The sequence below is a fragment of the Dromiciops gliroides genome, chromosome 4 (genome assembly GCF_019393635.1).
Source record: "Dromiciops gliroides isolate mDroGli1 chromosome 4, mDroGli1.pri, whole genome shotgun sequence".
In the NCBI taxonomy this organism is placed as follows: Eukaryota; Metazoa; Chordata; class Mammalia; order Microbiotheria; family Microbiotheriidae; genus Dromiciops; species Dromiciops gliroides.
Genome location: NC_057864.1, coordinates 83793231 through 83812955, shown reverse-complemented (window position 1 = coordinate 83812955; position 19725 = coordinate 83793231). Strand labels below are relative to the sequence as shown.

General features: G+C 35.7%; 1 pseudogene; it reads right to left on the bottom strand.

Moving 5' to 3' along the window:
* Positions 1-18357, bottom strand: part of LOC122754631 — a 134888-nt pseudogene extending 116531 nt beyond the window's left edge.
* Positions 18358-19725: the final 1368 nt, after the last annotated feature.

Below are 19725 nucleotides of genomic sequence, written 5' to 3'. Positions count from 1 at the left end.
GGAGGACAAAATGTAGGGGAGAAAGAACAGACGGGGGATGAAAAAAGGACAATAGGAGAGACAGAAGATTGTAGGAGAGAATAGATAGGAAGAGGAAGAAAGCCAGAGAGAGGTAAAATTTTAGAAATTTTATCAAAGATTCTTAAAATGTCCAAGATGGTTCTTTATTTATTATTACATTGAACGTAGTGGAATAGCATCTTTTTAAAATGAAGAATGCCATATATTTGACTTTGGAGCACACCCTGCTCTCATAATAGTGACCTAATTAGAGATAAAGAATTCAGGACCTGCATTTTGATAATTTTTGTAAGTGAGAACATAGTATATTAAAATCAGTCACATAACAGCAACATTATGATGATCAACTCTGGTGGACTTGGCTCTTCTCAGTCATGAAATGATCCAAGACACTTTCAAAGAACTCATAAGGGAAAATGTTCTCCACATTCAGAAAAAAAGATCTGTGGATTCTGAATGCACATTGAAGCATACTGTTTCTACTTTTGTTTTTGTTTTTACTTTTTTTTGAGTATTTTCCCTTGGGTTCTGATTCCTCTTACACAACATGACTAATGCAGAAATATGCTTAATGTGATTGTACATATATAACCTATATCAGATTGCTTTCTCTCTTAGGGAAGGAGGAGGTAATAGAGGGAGGGAGAAAAAAATGGAACTAAAAATATTATGAAAACAAATATTGAAAAAATCTTTACATGTAACTGGAAAATAATAAAATACTTTTATGATTAAAAAAATCAGTCACAAGAAATCCACAAAATCACCTTTAATAAAATGTTGTTGAGGTGATACTGATGGGAATGATAGCTGAAATATCCTTGTTCAAATTGTGGTATATTTCTTTTTGGAATAACTCTTCAACATGGAAAAGCTTATCAGTTGTACACATAACTTAAGAAAGGTTGTGTGGGTCTTTCTCTGTCCTCAAAAGTGTTAATATTTCTGGACCTGGAATCAAGAAATACTGAGATTGAATTCAAGGATTTGAAATTGAATTGAATTCTTGCTTTTGAAATTATTATTATTGTTTTTGGTGAGACAGATGGGGTTAAGTGACTTGCCTACGGTCACACAGCTAGTAAGTGTTAAGTGTCTGAGGCTGGATTTGAACTCAGGGCCTCCTGACTCCAGGGCTGGTGCTCTATCTACTGTTCCATCTAGCTGCCCCCTTGAAACTATTTTTAATGAATTGTTCATTTTAAATGACACATCTGATATAATTTTTATAGAATGTTGCAAGAGAAGGAGCTCAAGGCAGAACTACAGTCTTTCTGTATCTTCTAGTCTTACATAATTACCTGTAGACTAAGGAGGAGTTAAGAAAACATAGAAAGGTAAATTGATATGAATCTTGGAATGTTCTCCCTCATATTTGTCCAGAATTACAAGCCAGTATGTTTCAGAGGAAGTAATTGAACTCATATTTTTGTGATTCAAAATCTGATTCGTTATGTACTAGATCAGGCTACATCTCAAAAGGTAGTGCAAAGTGCATGTTGATTAGATCAAATTACTTTTTAAATAATAGGAATTAGTGTAATGCTATCTGGGAGAAGAGGGATTGAATGGACTCATTTTGAAAAGGAAGATAACTAACTTTATTGAAGCAATTCTCTCAAAATTCATAGTGTCTTGTAAATGACCCTGGGCACTTAAGTAGGCCATATTAATTTATTACTGTCAGGTCACCATTCCAAAATGTATTTTGTTAAATTATTGTGTGTGTGTATATATATATATTTTTTTCAAATAATATTTAAAAACAATTTTCAGAATTTTTTTGAGTTTCAACTTCTCCCCTTGCCTAACTTCCTCATCATTGAGAAGGCCAACAATTCGACATAGGCTATACATGTGAAATCATGTAAAGCATATTTCCATATTAGTAATTTTATCAAAGATGACTGAGAACACTAAATAAAAAAATCTTTTTTAAAACGTGCTTTAATTGCATTAATATTCCATCAGTTCTTTTTCTGGTACAATAGCATTTTCATCATGTGTCATTTAGAACTCTTTTAGATTATTATATAGCTCAGTATAGCTAAGTCATTTGCAGTTGATCATTCTACTATACAGCTGTTACTGCCAATAATATCCTCCTGGTTTTGCTCACTTTACTTTGTATCAGTTCATCTACATCTTTCCAGGTTTTTCTGAAAGCTTCATGCTCATCATTTCTTATAACAAAGTACTATTCCATCACAATCTTATACCACAGTATATTCAGCCATTCCACAATTTATGGGTATCCCCTCAACTTTCTGTACCTATATATTATTTCCCTTTTTAACTCTTTGGGATGAAGACTTTGTTTTGTTTTGTTTTGTTTTGTTTTTGTTTTGCCACTTCCTTTCCCCCATTTATTTAGAATTTAATTTATTCTCAAATTGTATGCAAAAAAAAATTTTAACATTGATTTTTAAAACTTTGTGTTCCAAATTCTCTTCCTCCCTCACTCCTCATTACCCCTTAAGAATTCAAACAATTCATTATAAGTTATACATGTGTATTCATGCAAAACATTACTACATTAGTCAAGTTGTGAAACAGAACAGACAAAAAAGTCTTTAGAAAAAGGAACTTTTAAAAAACATATGCTTCATTCTGTATTCAGATACTATTAGTTCTTTATCTGGAGATGGACTGCATTTTTTCATAAGTACTTCAGAGTTGTCTTGGATCATTGTATTGCTGAAAATAATTGTCATTGATAGAAGATAATCTTAAAATATTGCTATTATTTTGTATAGAGTACATTTCACTTTGTGTCATCTCATATAAGTCTTTCCAGGTTTTTCTGAGAGCATGCTGTAATTCATTTCTTATAGCACAATACTGTTCCAAAATAATATGCCACAGTTTGTTCAGCCAGTCCCCAATTGTTGGGTATTTTCTCAATTTCAACATTTTTAAGAAATCTCTTTTTTGTATACCAACCTAGTAGTGGTATTGCTAGGTCAAAGACTATGCATGGTTTTTGTAGTCCTTTGGCCATAGTTTTAAATTGCTCTACAGAATGTTTGAATCAGTTTACAACTTTACCAAGAGTGTATTAATGTAACATTATCCCCATATCTCCTACAACATGTTGTTTTCCTCTGCTGTCCTATTATCCAGTCCCCTAGGTATGAGGTAGTACCCCAGAATTGTCTTAGCTTGAATCTCTCCAATCAATAGTGAGTTAGAGTATTTGATTTTCTTATGACTATAGGTAGCTTTAAGTATTTCATCTGAAAACTTCACATCTTTTGATCATCTATCAATTGGAGAATGGCTCTTCTTTTAACAAATTGGACTCAAATTTCTATCTGTTTGAGAACTGTAAGTGAGATTTTCCCCATCCCTTAGTTATAAGAGATTCACCATAGTTATAAGTGATTTGATTAAGATAATAATCAATATATTAACTAAAAAAATGTGATTTATTCTATTTAATATAGATTGCATAAGTTCAAAAGGTTGTCTTTTCTCATATTTCCTAATTTTCCAGTGTCAAGCATTAGGTAATATCACAAGATCTAGTAGTCAGCAATACTATATTTTAATAATCACGAGTGACATACTTTTCTATAAAGAGTTCATGCTACTGACCAGTGGCCTGACAATGACCCACCCTATTGTTATCATAATGTTGTCATTTATGGTCATTTAGGTAGTTCCTCATATTTCCTAAGAATATGTTTTAATTTTAAAAACACAATTAATGATATAATACTGTACAAGTCTAACTTTGGAAGGGTATATAAGCCCATGTATTTTGTAATTCTGGGTCTTTCAGGCCCAATGCCTGAATGACCGGATTTATTGGGAGGCTAAAACCCTCTCAATAAACCTATTGGCTTTGTTGGGGGACTAACCCTCTCTCAATAAACCTATTTGCTTCAGCCTGGAAACTTTGTTGTTTTCGTTCTTCCATCGGACTTAAAATTTTTCCCGACAGAACTGAGGCCTCTCAGACAAACTTACTTCATTTTTTTCATAATTGCTATCACTAACTGTATTTCCCTCCATCTTATTCCCTCCCCATGGCATTTACTGTATTTCTTATCTTCTTTCACCCTATCCCTCCTCAAAAGAGTTTTGCTTCAGATTGCCCCCTCCCCCAATCTGCCCTCAATTTTTTCAACTTCCCCATCCCCCTTCCCCTCCTACTTTCCTGCAGATTAGTAAAATAGATTACTGGGGGCAATTAGGTGGCACAGTGGATAAAGCACTGGCCTTGGATTCAGAAAGACCTGAGTTCCAATTTGGCCTCAGACATTTGACATTTACTAGCTGTGTGACCCTGGGCAAGTCACTTAACCCTCATCGTCCCACAAAACAAATTAAAAATAAAAATAAATAAAAATATAGATAACTATACTCAATTGAGTGTGTATGTGATTCCCTTTTTGAGCCAATTCTGATGAGGGTGAGACTCATCCACTCCCCTACACCTCCCCTTTATTCCTCAACATTCCATAAGCTTTTTCTTGCTTTCTTATATGAGATACTTTTCCCCATTCCAACTTTCTCTTTCTCCCATTGCATTCCTCTCACACCTTAATTTTATTTTTAAAAAGATATCATCCCTTCATATTCAACTCACACCTGTGCCCACTATCTAAATATAGTCCACCAAGCTGCCCTAATAATGAAGACAGTTTTTAGGAGTTACAAGTATCTTCTTATCATGTAGGAATGTAAACAGTTTAACCTTTTAATATCTCATTATTTTTTTCCTGTTTACTTTTTAATGATTTTCTAGGGTCTTGTATTTGAAAGTCAAATTTTCTATTCAGCTCAGGTTTTTTTCCATCAAGAATGCCTGAAAAATCATCTCTTTCATTGAATTCCCATTTTTCCTGCTGAGGGATTATAGTCAGTTTTGCTGGGTAGGTGATCTTGTTTGTAATCCCAGTTCCTTTGCTCTCCAGAAAATCATATTATAAGCCTTCTGATCCTTTAATGTAGGACCTGCTAAATATTGTATTTTTCTGACTATAGCTCCATTACTTGAATTATTTCTTTCTGGCTGCTTGCAATATTTTCTCCTTGCCCTGGGAGCTCTGGAATTTAGCTATAATATTCCTGGGAGTTTTAATTTTGGTATCTCTTTCAGGAGGTGATTGGTGGATTCTTTCAATTTCTATTTTGCCTTCTGCTTGTAGAAAATCAGGGAAATTTTCCCTGACAATTTCTTAGAAGTTGATGTCTAGACTGTTTTTTGATTATGGTTCTCAGGTAGTTCAATAATTTTCAAACTATCTCTCCTGAATCTATTTTCAAGATTAATTGTTTTTCCAAGGAAACATTTCACATTGCCTTCTATTTTTTCATTCTTTTGAATTTGCTTCATTGTTACTTGATTTCTCATAAAGTCATTACCTTCCATTTGTTCAATCCTACTTTTAAGGAATGCATTATTATTATTATTATTTTTATTATTATTATTATTATTTTGTTAGGGCAATGAGGGTTAAGTGACTTGCCCAGAGACACATAGCTAGTGTCAAGTGTCTGAGACTGGATTTGAACTCAGGTACTCATGAATTCAAGGACAGTGCTTTATTCACTGCACCACCTAGCTGCCCCTAAGAATTATTTTCTTCAGGGAGATTTTGTACCTCCTTTTCCATTTGACCAATTTGACTTTTTTCATGATTTTCTCTCATCACTCTCATTTCTCTTTCCATTTTTCCCTCTACCTCTCTTACTTTATTTTCAGTGTCTTTTTGAGCCCTTCTGTGGCCCTAGACCAATTTCTATTTTTTGGATGTAGGAGGTTTGACTTTGTTATATTCTTCTGAGAATGTATTTTGATCTTCCTTGTCACCATAGAAATTTTTAGTGTCAGCATTTTTTTTCTGTTTGCTCGTTTTGCCACCCTATTTCTTGACTTTATTTCTTTGTTAAAGTGGGGCACGGCTTTCAGGGAGGAAGGCACACTGTTCCAAGCTTCAGGGGGTTTGAGCAATTATTTTGAGAAATCCTTCTAGGAATTTGTGAGTCCTTAGTTCTTCCAAGTTGGTATGATTTAAGGAAGATGTTTTCACCACTCTCCTGGCATGTGTTGTGTTCTGCAAACAACCGTAGACCCGCTTCTCTGCCCTGGAACTCAGAAGAGGGTGCTGCTCCAGTGTGAATGCAAACTCTGGTGTACTTGTGCTCCTCCCCCACCTGGAAACACCACCTAGGTTTGAGACACAGATGTGAGCACGGGCAAAAAATCAACAAAGACCCCTGTAATTTCCCCCTGGCCAACCACTCAACCCCCTCACTATCTCTGAGCTTAGGTCCAGAAGCAGCTGCTACCACAACTGATTCAGAGACTCCTCAAGCCTGGTTTTCTGGGGCTGGGTCTCTGATTGGGTTGTTGCTGTGCTAATGTGGCTGACACTGGGCTGTGCTTCACTCTCATCCTGGTAGAACAGATCTTTCCTGCCAGCCTTCTAAGTTGTCTTTGACTGGAAATGATTTCACACCATGCTTTTGTGGGTTCTGTTGCTCCAGGAATTGTCTTATGACATTATTTGAAGGTATTTGGAGGCATCTTGGGGAGAGCTCAGGCAAGTCACTGCCTTTCCTCTGCCATCTTGGGTCTGCCCCCTGGGATACAGACCTAACAGTGTTTTGCTCAATCACAGTGTATGCACAGTTTTATAGCACTTTATTCCAAATTACCCTCCCAATGAGTGAGTATCCCAATTTTCTCACATCCCCTCCCACAATTATTTTCTTTTTTTTGGTCATATTAGCCAATCTTCTACATATGAGGTACACCCCTCTTTCTCATCCTTTAATCTTATAAATTCTGATATTATTACATAATAGCCAACTTACATCCAGTGATCTCTCTACACTGAAAAGGAAGGAAGGAAGGAAGAAAGAGAGGAAAAAATGAATAAGGAAGAAATAAGGAAGGAATAAAAAAGGAAGGAAGAAATCACAGCACCTAACAAATGCTTTCTATTGGTTGATTGAAAAATATTATATCACATGTGGAACTTTTTTCTAATTTTTTTTAATTTTTTCATATGTGGAGTTTTAACATTTGTCTACCTAATGTATCTTTTCCAAAGTGAGTCATTTTCTCTCTAGACTTATGATAGTTTTGAGGACTAGAAGCAAAAGGGGGAAATTAGAAAAAGGTAAATTAAACCTTAATGTCACCAAAACAAAATAAAACTATAAGAACAACAACATAAAACTCAAATCTTATAACATTTAGAATAGTCAGAAAATGGAATGGATTGCCTCAGAAGGTACTGAGTCTTCATTGGAGCTCTTCATGAAAAGGCTAGATGTTCACAAGTCTGATATAGCAGATATAGGCTTTACACTACCTCACCTAGCCCCTGCTTGCATTGATTGGTTGAGGCTCCAGAGGACAGGTGGCTACTTGTACCTTCAGTGTTTTAGAGGTAAGACCTGAGGGTTAGAAGTTGTCATTCTTTCTTTCATCCTCATGTTGAGGAATGTTCTTTCAGACATTTTCTGCAATATCCCAGCTTGTCAGTTGCCTTCTTCAATCTGCCTTTTCCCCACCCTTTCTAGTTCCCTTTCATGTATTGTGTTCCCCAATTAGAATGTAAGGTCTTAAAGGACAGGACCTTTCTACTTGTATTTATATTCTCAGTGGTTAGCACAATGTCTGGAAAACAACTCTAAATAAATATTTCATTGAAAATTTTTCTAGCTTCTCCCTCACCAATGTACTACTCACATGGTTATAATTTCTTCCTCCAGATATAATTAATTTTTATAAGTACATATTTACTCTGTTGTCATTATTAGCACAAAACATAATATTCCCCAAAAAGTATGTGACCCTCTTGCATAAGCACATATAGAGACCAGAGGAAAGTGGACTCAAATGACAGCCCCTTTCTACCCTTTATGAAAGTACTCATGAAGTTCTTATAGTATAGGTTTTTTACTGTATTTTAAAATGCCTTGAATTTGCTTTAAGTCATCCCATCTAGTCTATTCTTACCTCACATTGCAAATACTATCCCTAGCTGCTGCTATCTTTTTGGAAATAATTTTCTAGGCTTTTCATGAAGTTCTTCAATGAAAGGAAACCCACTGACTCCTGAGAGAGATCATTTAACATTTATGATAGTGTAAATTCCTACGATTTCTTTTTCCTCTTAATATCGAGCTTAACTTAGTCATAGTGGGAGCTCATTTGGGAGTTATATTCAGACTAGGTGATCATAGAGATCTCTTCCAAATCTAAAATTCTGTGAGTCTATGAGTGTTGAAATGAGGTTGAGAGAATAAACAAATATTTAATTGTATGATAATTCCCTAGGTTCTTGATTCATTTAAGAAAGTTTACATTAGAAAAGATAATACGTCCTAAAACTTTGCTCAAGCTCAAATCCTATGCTTGTCACTATTTAACCTTGGTGAAATCATTTCTCCTATAAATTAATACAGAGATATTGTGCATATTTTAGATGGAGGAGGGAACAGGATTATCTAAAACATATTAAGAATTTCAGTAATAGCTCCTAGAGAGGTTCAAAGATGTTATAATAGTTATTTACTAGCTTAGGAAGATTGTCTCAATTAGAAAATATTTGTCAATTTCCTTTCATGGAATTCAGTTAATTAAATGGAAATATGAAATAAATAGATAAAAACAAAATGCAAGAAAATTTTGTCTGAATCAATTTAAATAGATCACCTCCTAAGAATGATGTTCCTTCCTGAATTACATTTAATTTAACAGAGGTTGTTCAATCTATGTTCATCCCAAGATTAATATGAAGAGCATCTCAGGGCAATTTTAATCATTGAAACCTAGGTGACCTTATAGCAAATATAAAGTTCAGCTAGAATTTTTGCTGCATATCAGCATTTGTGCTGAAGTTAGTAGATGTGGAGAATTTCAATGTCACTCAGGAGCCACATTTATACTTCTGGCAAAAGCTTTCGTCTAACTTAGTAAGTTTCCATATATAGATTGTATATTAGTTTAATTAAAAAAATTGCTAAATGCTTGTTACTTGTAGACCACATTATTAATTTTAGAAATATGTTCTTTTAAAATGGACAAAATAATTGATTATATTTTCTTGCATTCAGTATATACTATTAAGCTCTGTTTTGCTATTGAATAATATTATAAAAATATGTGTATATGAATATATGTATATATATGCACATGTTATTCATATATTTCAAAAATATAGAATTTTATTGTTGTAAATTCTATGTTCTCCAAAATACATCACACCCCTTTGACAAACATAACTTTGAAAACTGATGTGATAGAAAATATTTTCACAGTATGACCAGACTGGAGATGAACATTCTGCATTTGACTATACTGGCTTCCAGACAACAGATAAATTGTCTATTGCTGGTCCTATATTAAAAATCCTTTCAGCTTGCTAGGACTATATAGAGCTTGCATTATTGTGGGAAAAGCCTTCAAGAATATACCCAAAGGGGCAGCTAGGTGGCGCAGTGGATAGAGCACCAGCCCTGGATTCAGGAGGACCTGAGTTCAAATCCGGTCTCAGACACTTAACACTTACCAGCTGTGTGACCCTGGGCAAGTCATTTAACCCTAATTGCCTCACCAAAAAAAAAAAAAAAAAAGGAATATACCCAGAGCAGTGTACATAAGACAATGAGATATTAGATTAGAAATTTTATATATATATATACGTGTGTGTGTATACATGTATATTTAAATACATGCATATATACATATATGTATACACATACATATACACACATTTATATATATGTGTCAATGCATATACACATATTTGCATACAGAAATAATCAATAATCTACAAGTTAAAATGATTCTTAGGAAATTCTCTTTCTTAAGATAGCGGGTTAGATCCCCAAATTTTCAAACATGGGGTTCCCCATGAGCAAATTTCCAAAGTTAGCATTCCCACAAATTATCTGCCAAGGAAAACCACCAGATCTAACTAGATTGCTCAAAATAATAAAAGATCCAAAGAAAATATCCATGTCATATTATTGAATATAAAATTAAAACATCAATTAAGTTAAATATGATTTCTGTAACAAATCAAGTAACATAGGCTATATACATATACATGCATACATATATGCATACATGTATTAATATATACACACATATCTGCTAGAAAGAAATGACATCAACTTGTGGAAAGTATCTATAAATATTTCTTAGTGGTGAGTATAAAATACTTTACTATCTCATAATCATGCTCATGCTCCTTGTTGAACGAATACAGGAAAATTAAAAAGGCATAACAAAACCAACTAAATAAACAAACTGGAAGCCCAGTTTAAAAAATAAATGTTGGCGTTAAATACATGATTTTAGGCAGTGCACAAGAAGTGGCTAACATCACATCAAGAAACAAGAAATGTCCAAAATGATTAGGGGTGGGATATCACATTTATTACCTTCTGAAATCAAAGCAAATAATCATAGAACCATCAAATCATATAATTTTAGCTTTGGAAGGAACTAAGGAACTTTAAGGCATATCTTTCAATCTGTACCCAAATAGGAACCCTTCCTATATCTGTCCTTGGAAAAGAACAGTTGTCTCTAGTGCTGTAATCATATTGATAAACACCTATCTTAGAATCTCTGAGCAGACTGTCCATCTCCCACTGCCACCATCCTCCACCACCACCACCACCACCACTATTCTCTTTTACTCTGACCCTTACTAGATGATCTTTCACTTGCTAGTTTCTGTGGTTGTTCTAAAAAGAAATAAAACAGAAGAGAATTATGACATACAAAAGTAAGCCATTTTAAATATACTACTCATGTAACTAGGGTTTTCCTAAATTGTTTCAAGGGACTGAGAGTGTCTTTCAAAGACCATTAGAAAGACAAATAGATATAATTAAGGAATGGCAAGGTGTTTGCTAGGAAATTATAATATGTGAATAGCAAATAAAAAAGTCTAGTGATACATAAAGTATAGAGTCAAAGAATAATAATGTAATATCTTAGTATTTTCCATCACTCTTCTGACATAAGGTATTATCTTATGCCTAATATCTCTGAGTCTGTTTTCTCCTTTTCCTCCTTGAATTAGAAGACCTTCAAAGTATCTTATATCTATCTCTAAATCTATACTTATATGATCATTATTGGTAGCAGTTATCAGGATGTAAACATTCCTGAAGAAATGAAGTTAACGAAGCAGCTAGATGGTGCTGTGGATAAAGCACTGGCCCTGAATTAAGAAGAACCTGAGTTCAAATCCAGCCTCAGACACCTGACACTTACTAGCCATGTGACCCTGGGCAAGTCACTCATTGCCCCACAAAAAAAGAAATTAACCAAATTAACAGAATTATTTCCAATGGAATATCCTTCAGAAACACCAATTTTCCTTACATTATTATTATTATTATTATTATTATTTATTTTTTTTTTTTGGTGAGGCAATTGGGGTTAAGTGACTTGCCCAGGATGACACAGCTAGTAAGTGTCTGAGGTCAGATTTGAACTCAGGTTTTCCTGAATCCAGGGCCGGTGCTCTATCCACTGTGCCATCTAGCTGCCCCCCTTACATTAATTTTGAAACAACTTTCTTAGCTTTAATGCTGTCTCTAAATGTACTGAGGAAGTATTTTTGAGCAACTGTCTAGTACTGCTTATCTTAATAAGCATAGCTGTTTCTGTAAATTAACAAGCTAATATTATGTTTATTAATCAGTCTCTTGTAATACTGGATCAAGTCTATATTCTAATCTCCCTTAGTTGAAATTATAAAACTGAATTTTGAAAACTTAAAGTACCTGGTTTTATAGTGATCTTAACAAGGTGCAGTCACTTTTTAATTCCAGCCAACTAACAAAAAGATATCATTCATTCTCTCTTTAGCATCAATTATTTAAAACATTTAAGGAAGCTAATGTGTGTGTATATGGAAAGCACGTATATATATATATATATATATATATATATATATATATATATATATATATATATATATATATATATATATATATATTTGTGAATTCCCAAGCATAACAAGCATGAATATCAAAGCCCTTGATGGTTAAAAGGTATTGACTCCATATACTGTCATCTAAACATTACATAACCAAACCAGCCTGGAGAAATAGATGTGCCATAAGATGAAACCTACTTTTGGGGGGAGGGGTGGAAATAAGGAGGGAGTGGGAAAATGGAAAAAAAATGTAAAGGATATTCAGTATTTTCCTTGATAATTCCAAAGAGTATACTTTCAAATAAAAATAATATGGGGGCAAAAGAGGTTCCCAGCATTACTCTAAACTGGCATATTTTGCTTTCATATCATAATAAGAGCCAATACATTTTCTTTTATCAAAGGTCACAATTTAATTGCTTTTTTTATTCTTAGCTTCCATTGCAATTATTTTAACTGACAGTTTTTTAAAACAGTATATTAATATCATTTCAAAAGAAATGTATTTTTCCCATGAAAACAAAAGACTGCAGCTTAGTTGCTATCAAAACAGTATAGCTTTGAACTTTTGAAGTTATAACGAATTAACTTGGAAACAAGCTACAGCCTTTTCAAGAGTTCAAAACTGTTTGGCTTTTAGAGTTCAAATTTTCCTCCACATAGTTGAAAGTTTAACTCTCTGCAAAGATATATGCAATCTTAGAATTCCAAGAATCTTGTAATCTTCTTGTGAATCTCCTCCCTGCTTCACATACCTGCTCTGCATCATCTCTGGCTAGTGCTACCAGCCTCTGATTGTACACCTAACTGGATGGGAATGACATAACCACAAGAGGGAGGGTATTCTTTTGGGGAAGTGTTTGTTACTTAATTCTTCCTCATTGATATTGAGCTGTAATCTGTTATACAGTGTCTCAATATTTGAAGGCAGCTACCCTATAACTCCTCAATCTTCTCTTTTCTATCTTAACCAATTGCAATTATTTTTTTCTTCCTCATGCAGCATGTTTCTGAACTTCACCATCCTATTCATCTTCCACTAGATACACTGCAATTTATCAAAATCTCTTATAAAAATTTGACACTGAAAGATCAATACTTTGTGTCAGATGGATTCTGACCAGTCTGACATTACAGAAAGACTGTCTCTTTATATGGAATGCATATTTTTATTAATGTGCTCTAATATAACATTAAAAATTTTGGCAACCACATGACACAATTAATTCATTTAGAACTTGCAGCCTACTAAAACTTTTAGGTCCTTGGTCTAATAAAGTGCTGTTCCCAGGAACCTCAGAAACATTTGACACTAAATTCCTAGTTCAACTTCCTAATCCACAAACACTCGGAATTTAGTGTAACAAAGTAAGTTTTATTTTAAAAGAGAATGGAAAATAAAAACAACAAATGTTTGTTGTTTGGCAACAGTCAAATTATAATATTCTTAATTCCCCCCATAATATCCCCTGGCCTCTTAAAGGAAAATACTATACTTATGATTTCACTGTTACAGAGAATTCCAGATAAACAACCTCTTTTACCATTTCAAGTAGATAACTGCTATTATTATAGAGCTGCAACTGACCTTACTAGAGCCCTGATCATTTAAGTGACTTGTCCTAAGTCCCATACACAATAGGTTCATAACTTGAATCCATATCTTTCTGTCTTTTAAGTCATCTCACTACCCAACATGCTATTCTGCTCTCATGGAATACCTTCCCTAAAGTCATATGTAGTTCTCAGAAGATTAATTTTTTCCCATAAAATATTCTGTTTGTGTGAAACACTCTCTAGACTAATGACCTTCCCTCAGTTTATGTAATTATTCATATATCATGAAATCACTGTGTCCCTCTAGGTGGAGTTTTGGCAGGGTCTCAAGTAGATATATTATTCCAACTAGTGTTCCCTGAACACTAGAATGTTGTCTTAGACATTCTGTTATTAGCCACAGGATGTTTGGATTTCTCTTTCTAATATGTTCACCAATTACAGTTTACCTTCACAATAACTTTTATTTATGCCCACTTCTCTCCACTCACAGAGCTGCCAACTTGGTTAGGGGACAGCCTCATTAACTCAGGCCTTCTAGATGGTAGATGGTCTCTCTGTATCAAGTCTTTCTTTCCCCTCTCCAATCACTTTCCTACTCAGACAACAAAATGATCTTTGCAAAATGTAGGTCTGACCATGTCAGTCCATTACCCAATAAATTTATGTGACTTCCTACTATATCTAGCGTCTGATAGCAAAGTCCTCTGCTTTTAAAGTTCTTCATAACATGTCCCCTACCTATATGGTCTTCTACTTTACTTCCCTTCCTGTACTCTACTATGCAGTGATATTGACTTTCTTGCTGTCCTTATCTAAAAAACTCCCTCTCTCCATGTATTGCCTTTTCACCTGCTGTCTCCCATTCCTGGAAAGTTCTTTCTCTTTACTTCCACTTCCTGGCTAATCCAACTTCCTTTAAGACTCTGTTCAATTCCCACCCTCTTCAATAGACTTTTCCCATTCCTTGCTCCAATTGCTATTACCTCCATGCTAACTTTACCTCTCATTTATGCTGAATATAGCATGCATATGCATACTTGCATGTTGAAGGCAGGGGCTTTGTTTTTGCTTTTCCTTTCTTTTCATTTTTAGCAGCTAGCACAGCCCCTGATATGTGTTCAGCCCTTAATAAATGCTTGCTTATTAATTAAGAATATCTTGTTTTTAAAATAAATTTTGATCTAGGGTTTAGGCTCTCCTGATGAGACTTAGTAACAGTTTGGTTTTCAGCCACATCTCACAAAACCCTTCTTTTTTCTTTCTTTTTTCTCTTTGCATGGGGCAATGAGGGTTAAGTGACTTGCCCTAGGTCACACAGTTGATAAGTATCAAGTGTCTGAGGCTGGATTTGAACTCAAGTCCTCCTGAATCCAGGGCTGGTGAAAACCCTTCTTTTCAACAAATATTTATTTTTTTCCAGTTAAATGTAAGGGTGGTTTTCAACATTCATTTTCGTAAGATTTAGAGTTCCAAATTTTTCTCCCTTCCTCCCTCCATTTCCTACCCTCTCCATAACACCACAAGCAGGTTATATATGTACAATCTTGAGTTTAGACTCAGTTTCTTGCCTAGTTCCTCCTTTCATTTATCACATTTCTCATCATGTGTTTCTTTTGAAGATTGTATATTCTCTGTAGCTTTAAGTTGCAATTTTGTGTCCTCACCTTCACATAACACAATATGATCCTTGGACTTGTTTGGGTGAGCTAAGGGTGCACTAATGGTGACTGGAGACCCAAAGATGTCACTGGTCTTCCCAACAGGGACATTCACACAATATTTTTTTTTACAGGATAAATAAGACATATATTTAGGAGAGGGGAAGGGTTGGAATTAAGAGGTATTAGGGAAGGTTTCCTGAAGAAGGTGGGATTTTAGTTGGAATTTAAAGGAATCCAGGGAGGTCAGTAGTCAGGGTAAAGGGGTAAGAGCCTTTGATACATGGGGGACAGCCAGAAGGCCAATGTCACCGGATCAGAGTACCCATCAAGGAGAAAGGTATAAGAAGATTGGAAAGGTAGGAGAGGGGGCAGCCAGGTGGCGCAGTGGATAAAGCAGCAGCCCTGGATTCAGGAGGACCTGAGTTCAAATCCTGCCTCAGATACTTGCTAGCTGTGTGACCCTGGGCAAGTCACTTAACCCCCATTGCCCCACCAAAAAAAAAAAAAAAAAAGGAAAGGTAGGAGAGAGCCAGGTTAATAAGGGCTTTGAAAGCCAAAAGGAGCATTTTATATTTGTTCCAGGAGGCAGTAGGAAGCCACTGGAGTTTATTGAGTAGAGAAGTGACATGATCACAACTGGGCTTTAAGAAAATAACTTTAGTGGCTGAATGGATAATGGATTGGAATGGGGAGAGATTTAATGCAGGCAGACCCACCAGCAGGTTATTGCAATAATCCAGGCATGAGGTGATGAGGGCCTATACTAGAGTGATGGCAGTGTCAGAGTAAAGAAAAGGGAATATTCAGAAGATAGCTTTGCAAAAGTGGAATTGGCAGGCCCTGGCAAGAGGCTGAATTTTGGGGGTGAGATATTGAGGAATTCAGGCTGACTCCTAGATTGCAAGCCTGAGGGACGGGAAGGATGGTGTTGCCTTCTACAGTAATAGGAAAGATCGAGTGGGGTGGGGGGGAATGTTTAGAGGAAAAGACAGTGGGTTGTGTTTTGGACATACTGAATTTAAGATGTCTACTGGGCATCCAATTCAAGACATCTAAGGCAGCTACGTGGCAAAGTGGATAGAGCATCAGCCCAGAGTTAGGAGGATCTGAGTTCAAATATGGCTTCAGACACTTACTAGCTGTGTGTCCCTGGGCAAGTCACTTAACCTTGATTGCTTCCCATGCCCTAAACCCCTCACCCCCGAAAAAAAAGATGTCTGAAAAACAGTTGGAAACCTATGCCCAGAGACTTTTTATCTTCCCATGTAGGAATATAAACAGTTTGATCTTTTAATATCCCTCATGAAGTCTTTTTCCTGTTTATCTTTATATGCTTCTCCAGGGTCTTGTTTTTGAAAGTCAAATTTTCTATTCAGTTCAGGTCTTTTCATAACAAATGCTTGAAAATCTTTCTCATTGAAATTCCATGTTTTCCTCTGAAAGATGATGCTTAGTTTTGCTGGGTATGTGATTTTTGCCTGTAGTCCCAGTTCCTTTGCCCTCTGGAATATCATATTCCATGCCCTCTGGTCCTTTAATGTAGAAGCTGCTAGATCTTGCTTTATCCTTATTGGAGCTCCACAGTATTTGAATTCCTTTTTCTAGCTGCTTGCAATATTTTCTCCTTGACCTGGGAGTTCTGGAATTTGGCTATAATATTCCTGGAGGTTTTCCTTTTGGGATCTCTTTCAGGAGGTGATCAGTGGATTCTTTCAATTTCTATTTTAGCTTCTGCTTCTAAAATATCAGGGCACTTTTCCCTTACAATCTCTTGGAGGATAGTGTCTAAGCTCTTGTTTTGGTCATGGTTTTCAGGTAGTCCAATGATTTTCAAATTATCTCTCCTAGATTTATTTTCCAGGTCAGCTGTTTTTCCAAGGAGATATTTCACATTGCCCTTTATTTTTTCATTCAATTGGATTTGCTTTACTGTGTCTTGATTTCTCATAAAATCACTAGCTTCCATTTATTCAATCCTAATTCTTAGGCAATTATTTTCAGCAGACAGTTTTTTAATCTCCTTTTCTATTTGGCTTTTCAAACTGTTGATATTTTTCTCATGACTCTCCTGCATTGCTCTCATTTCTCTTTCCATTCCTTCCTCTCTTTCTCTACATCTTCGTTCTATCTCTCCTACTTTCTCTTCAAAGTCCCTTTTGAGAGCTTCCATGGCCTGAGACCAGTTCATATTTTTCTTGGAAGCTTTGGATGTTGGAGCTTTGACCCTGTTATTATCTTCTTCTTCTGAGGATGTATTGTGGTCTACCTTTCCCCCAAAGAAGTTTTCGATGGTCTTCTGCTTTCTCTACCTACTCATCCTGGCTTACTATTTCTTGGCTTTTTACTCCTTCTTAAAGTGTAGCACTGCTTCCAGAACACACTGTTGGTGCTACCGCGTGGCCCAGGGGGTGATTGGGCTTCTTCTCAGCCTGCCTGGCTTGTGAGTAATCACAGGGCTGCTTTCTCTTTGACCCGGAAACAGAAGTCTGATTGAACTCTGATTCTCTATGGTCAGAAGCTTGGTGGGCTTTTGCCCCTCCCCCACTCGGCCACCACCACTCAATTCAGCCCACTGGTTCAGACCCAGGGCGCTTTGCCCCAACTCCAGTAGATACTACCTCCACTTCACCCCAGGCTGCCGCTGAACCCGCTCACCAGTCTGTGATCAGAGCCTCAGAAGCTGCTGGTGCTGAAGACTCTGACATGCGCTGGAAGCACTGTCCCTGGCTTGGTCTGGACTGCGCGCTGAGCTGTTCAGCCTGATCAGTAGGTGATCAGAATTGCCCTCTTTTGCGGAGAAATAGTCTCACTCTGTTCTTATGTGCATTAGGCTGTTCTGGGTTTTGTTTTTTTTACTGCATTATTTGGGCGTGAAAGGACAAGTTTATCTGGAGCTTGTGGGAGTCGCAGCCTCTCCTCTGCCATCTTGGCTCCGCCTCCCCCATTCTCACAATATTGAGCCTGCACAGGAGTAGGCCCTTCAAAGAAAGCATTTCCTTTGTCTCCTGGAGGATTTGACATTTTGGGTGTATTCTGAGGTTCCTCAGATGCTCCAAAGATATTAAATGCCATTCTATTTGGTCTATTTGGCTTTTTGGAGTTCTAAAGAGATGGCTTGAGTCTCCTCCAGGGGGTTTCATTATCCTGGAGCTTGGCTTGCCACCCTCATTCTCCCACCCCTGGAACATGTCAGTAGCGGTTGTGGTGGTGCTAGTGGTTGTGGCAGCTCTAGCGGCAGTGGCAGCGGCAGCAGAGACTACTATATGCCCCAGTACAGTGGAAGAGTTCATGAACTTTCTTTACTAGTATAATATATTGCTGATGCTTATTGAGCTTTCATTTCACTAAAAACTCTCAAATATTGTTAGTTACTGCTACCTAACCACATCTTCTTGTGAAATTGGATTTTTAAAAAGTCTTTATTGTTTTCTATTAAATTTCATTCTCCTTAATTTGGACCACTAGAGGTTGTTAGGATCATTTTTACATCCTGACTCTGGAATCCATTGTTTCGATTTTCTGTTTTAGTTTTTCTGGGTTTTTAAAATGATTTATTCATGTTTGGGTATATTTGATAAACATTGAACAATTAATAAATATGAATAGAATATAGTAACATGTTGTCATTATTAAGTCATTTAACAAGTTTCAAATCTGCTTAAAGACCCCTTCTTGGAGCTTTTTATGTTCTTTGTAATCACTATTTTCTTTTCTCAATATTAACTAGCTAGGTTTTTAAAATTTCCAAGTTTTGAGCCTGTCTAACTGAAGCCATTAGCATGCATAGGAAAGGAGGGAGAAAGTTATATTTTGAAGAAGAATCGAAAAATTCAGTTTGAAATATTTTCAGTTCCAAGTGCCAGTTTCACATCTAGATGAAGCAGATAGCTTAAAATGTAAAATTGGTATTCTGTGGAAAAATCAGAACTGTTTATAAAGAAATATAGGGGCTATATGTTATAATTGATCACTTTAAGGTTGCTAATGTTTTAAACTTTCTAGGGCCAAAAGCATAGCCTAATGAGATGATGACCAAGAACAAAGCCATGGGATCCACAATTGGGGGTATGAAAAAGCAGTTAATCAGTGAAAGACATTAAGACATTAAGTAGGAGTCTTCCTGAGACACTATTTTTTGTTTTACTGCATTCTAGTCAGAAAACTCGATCCTCTTCTTAAATTAGCACCCTATTTATAAAAAAAGTATGTTTCTTATTACTACACAATTTCTTCTAAATAGAGAAAATAATATTCAAAAACATCAGATCTCAAACCATCTGAAATTTTCCTACACTTCTTGTCTTCTCTGAAGCTGTTTCTTAAATTTATTCTTCCATACAGTTACTAGGAATCAACAGTCATTACCTGAACATATAATGTGCTTTACCATTAACTATATTTAACTATACTTCAATTCAGTTCAGGAGTCAGCTCAATTTTGCTTGCTATGTGTATGTCTATGAAACTGGAAACAGACCGAAAAAAAAAAGAGAAACTTTCTTTGCCAGTGCACCATTATAAAATAGTTTGCATGTTTTTTCTATATAATCAAATTC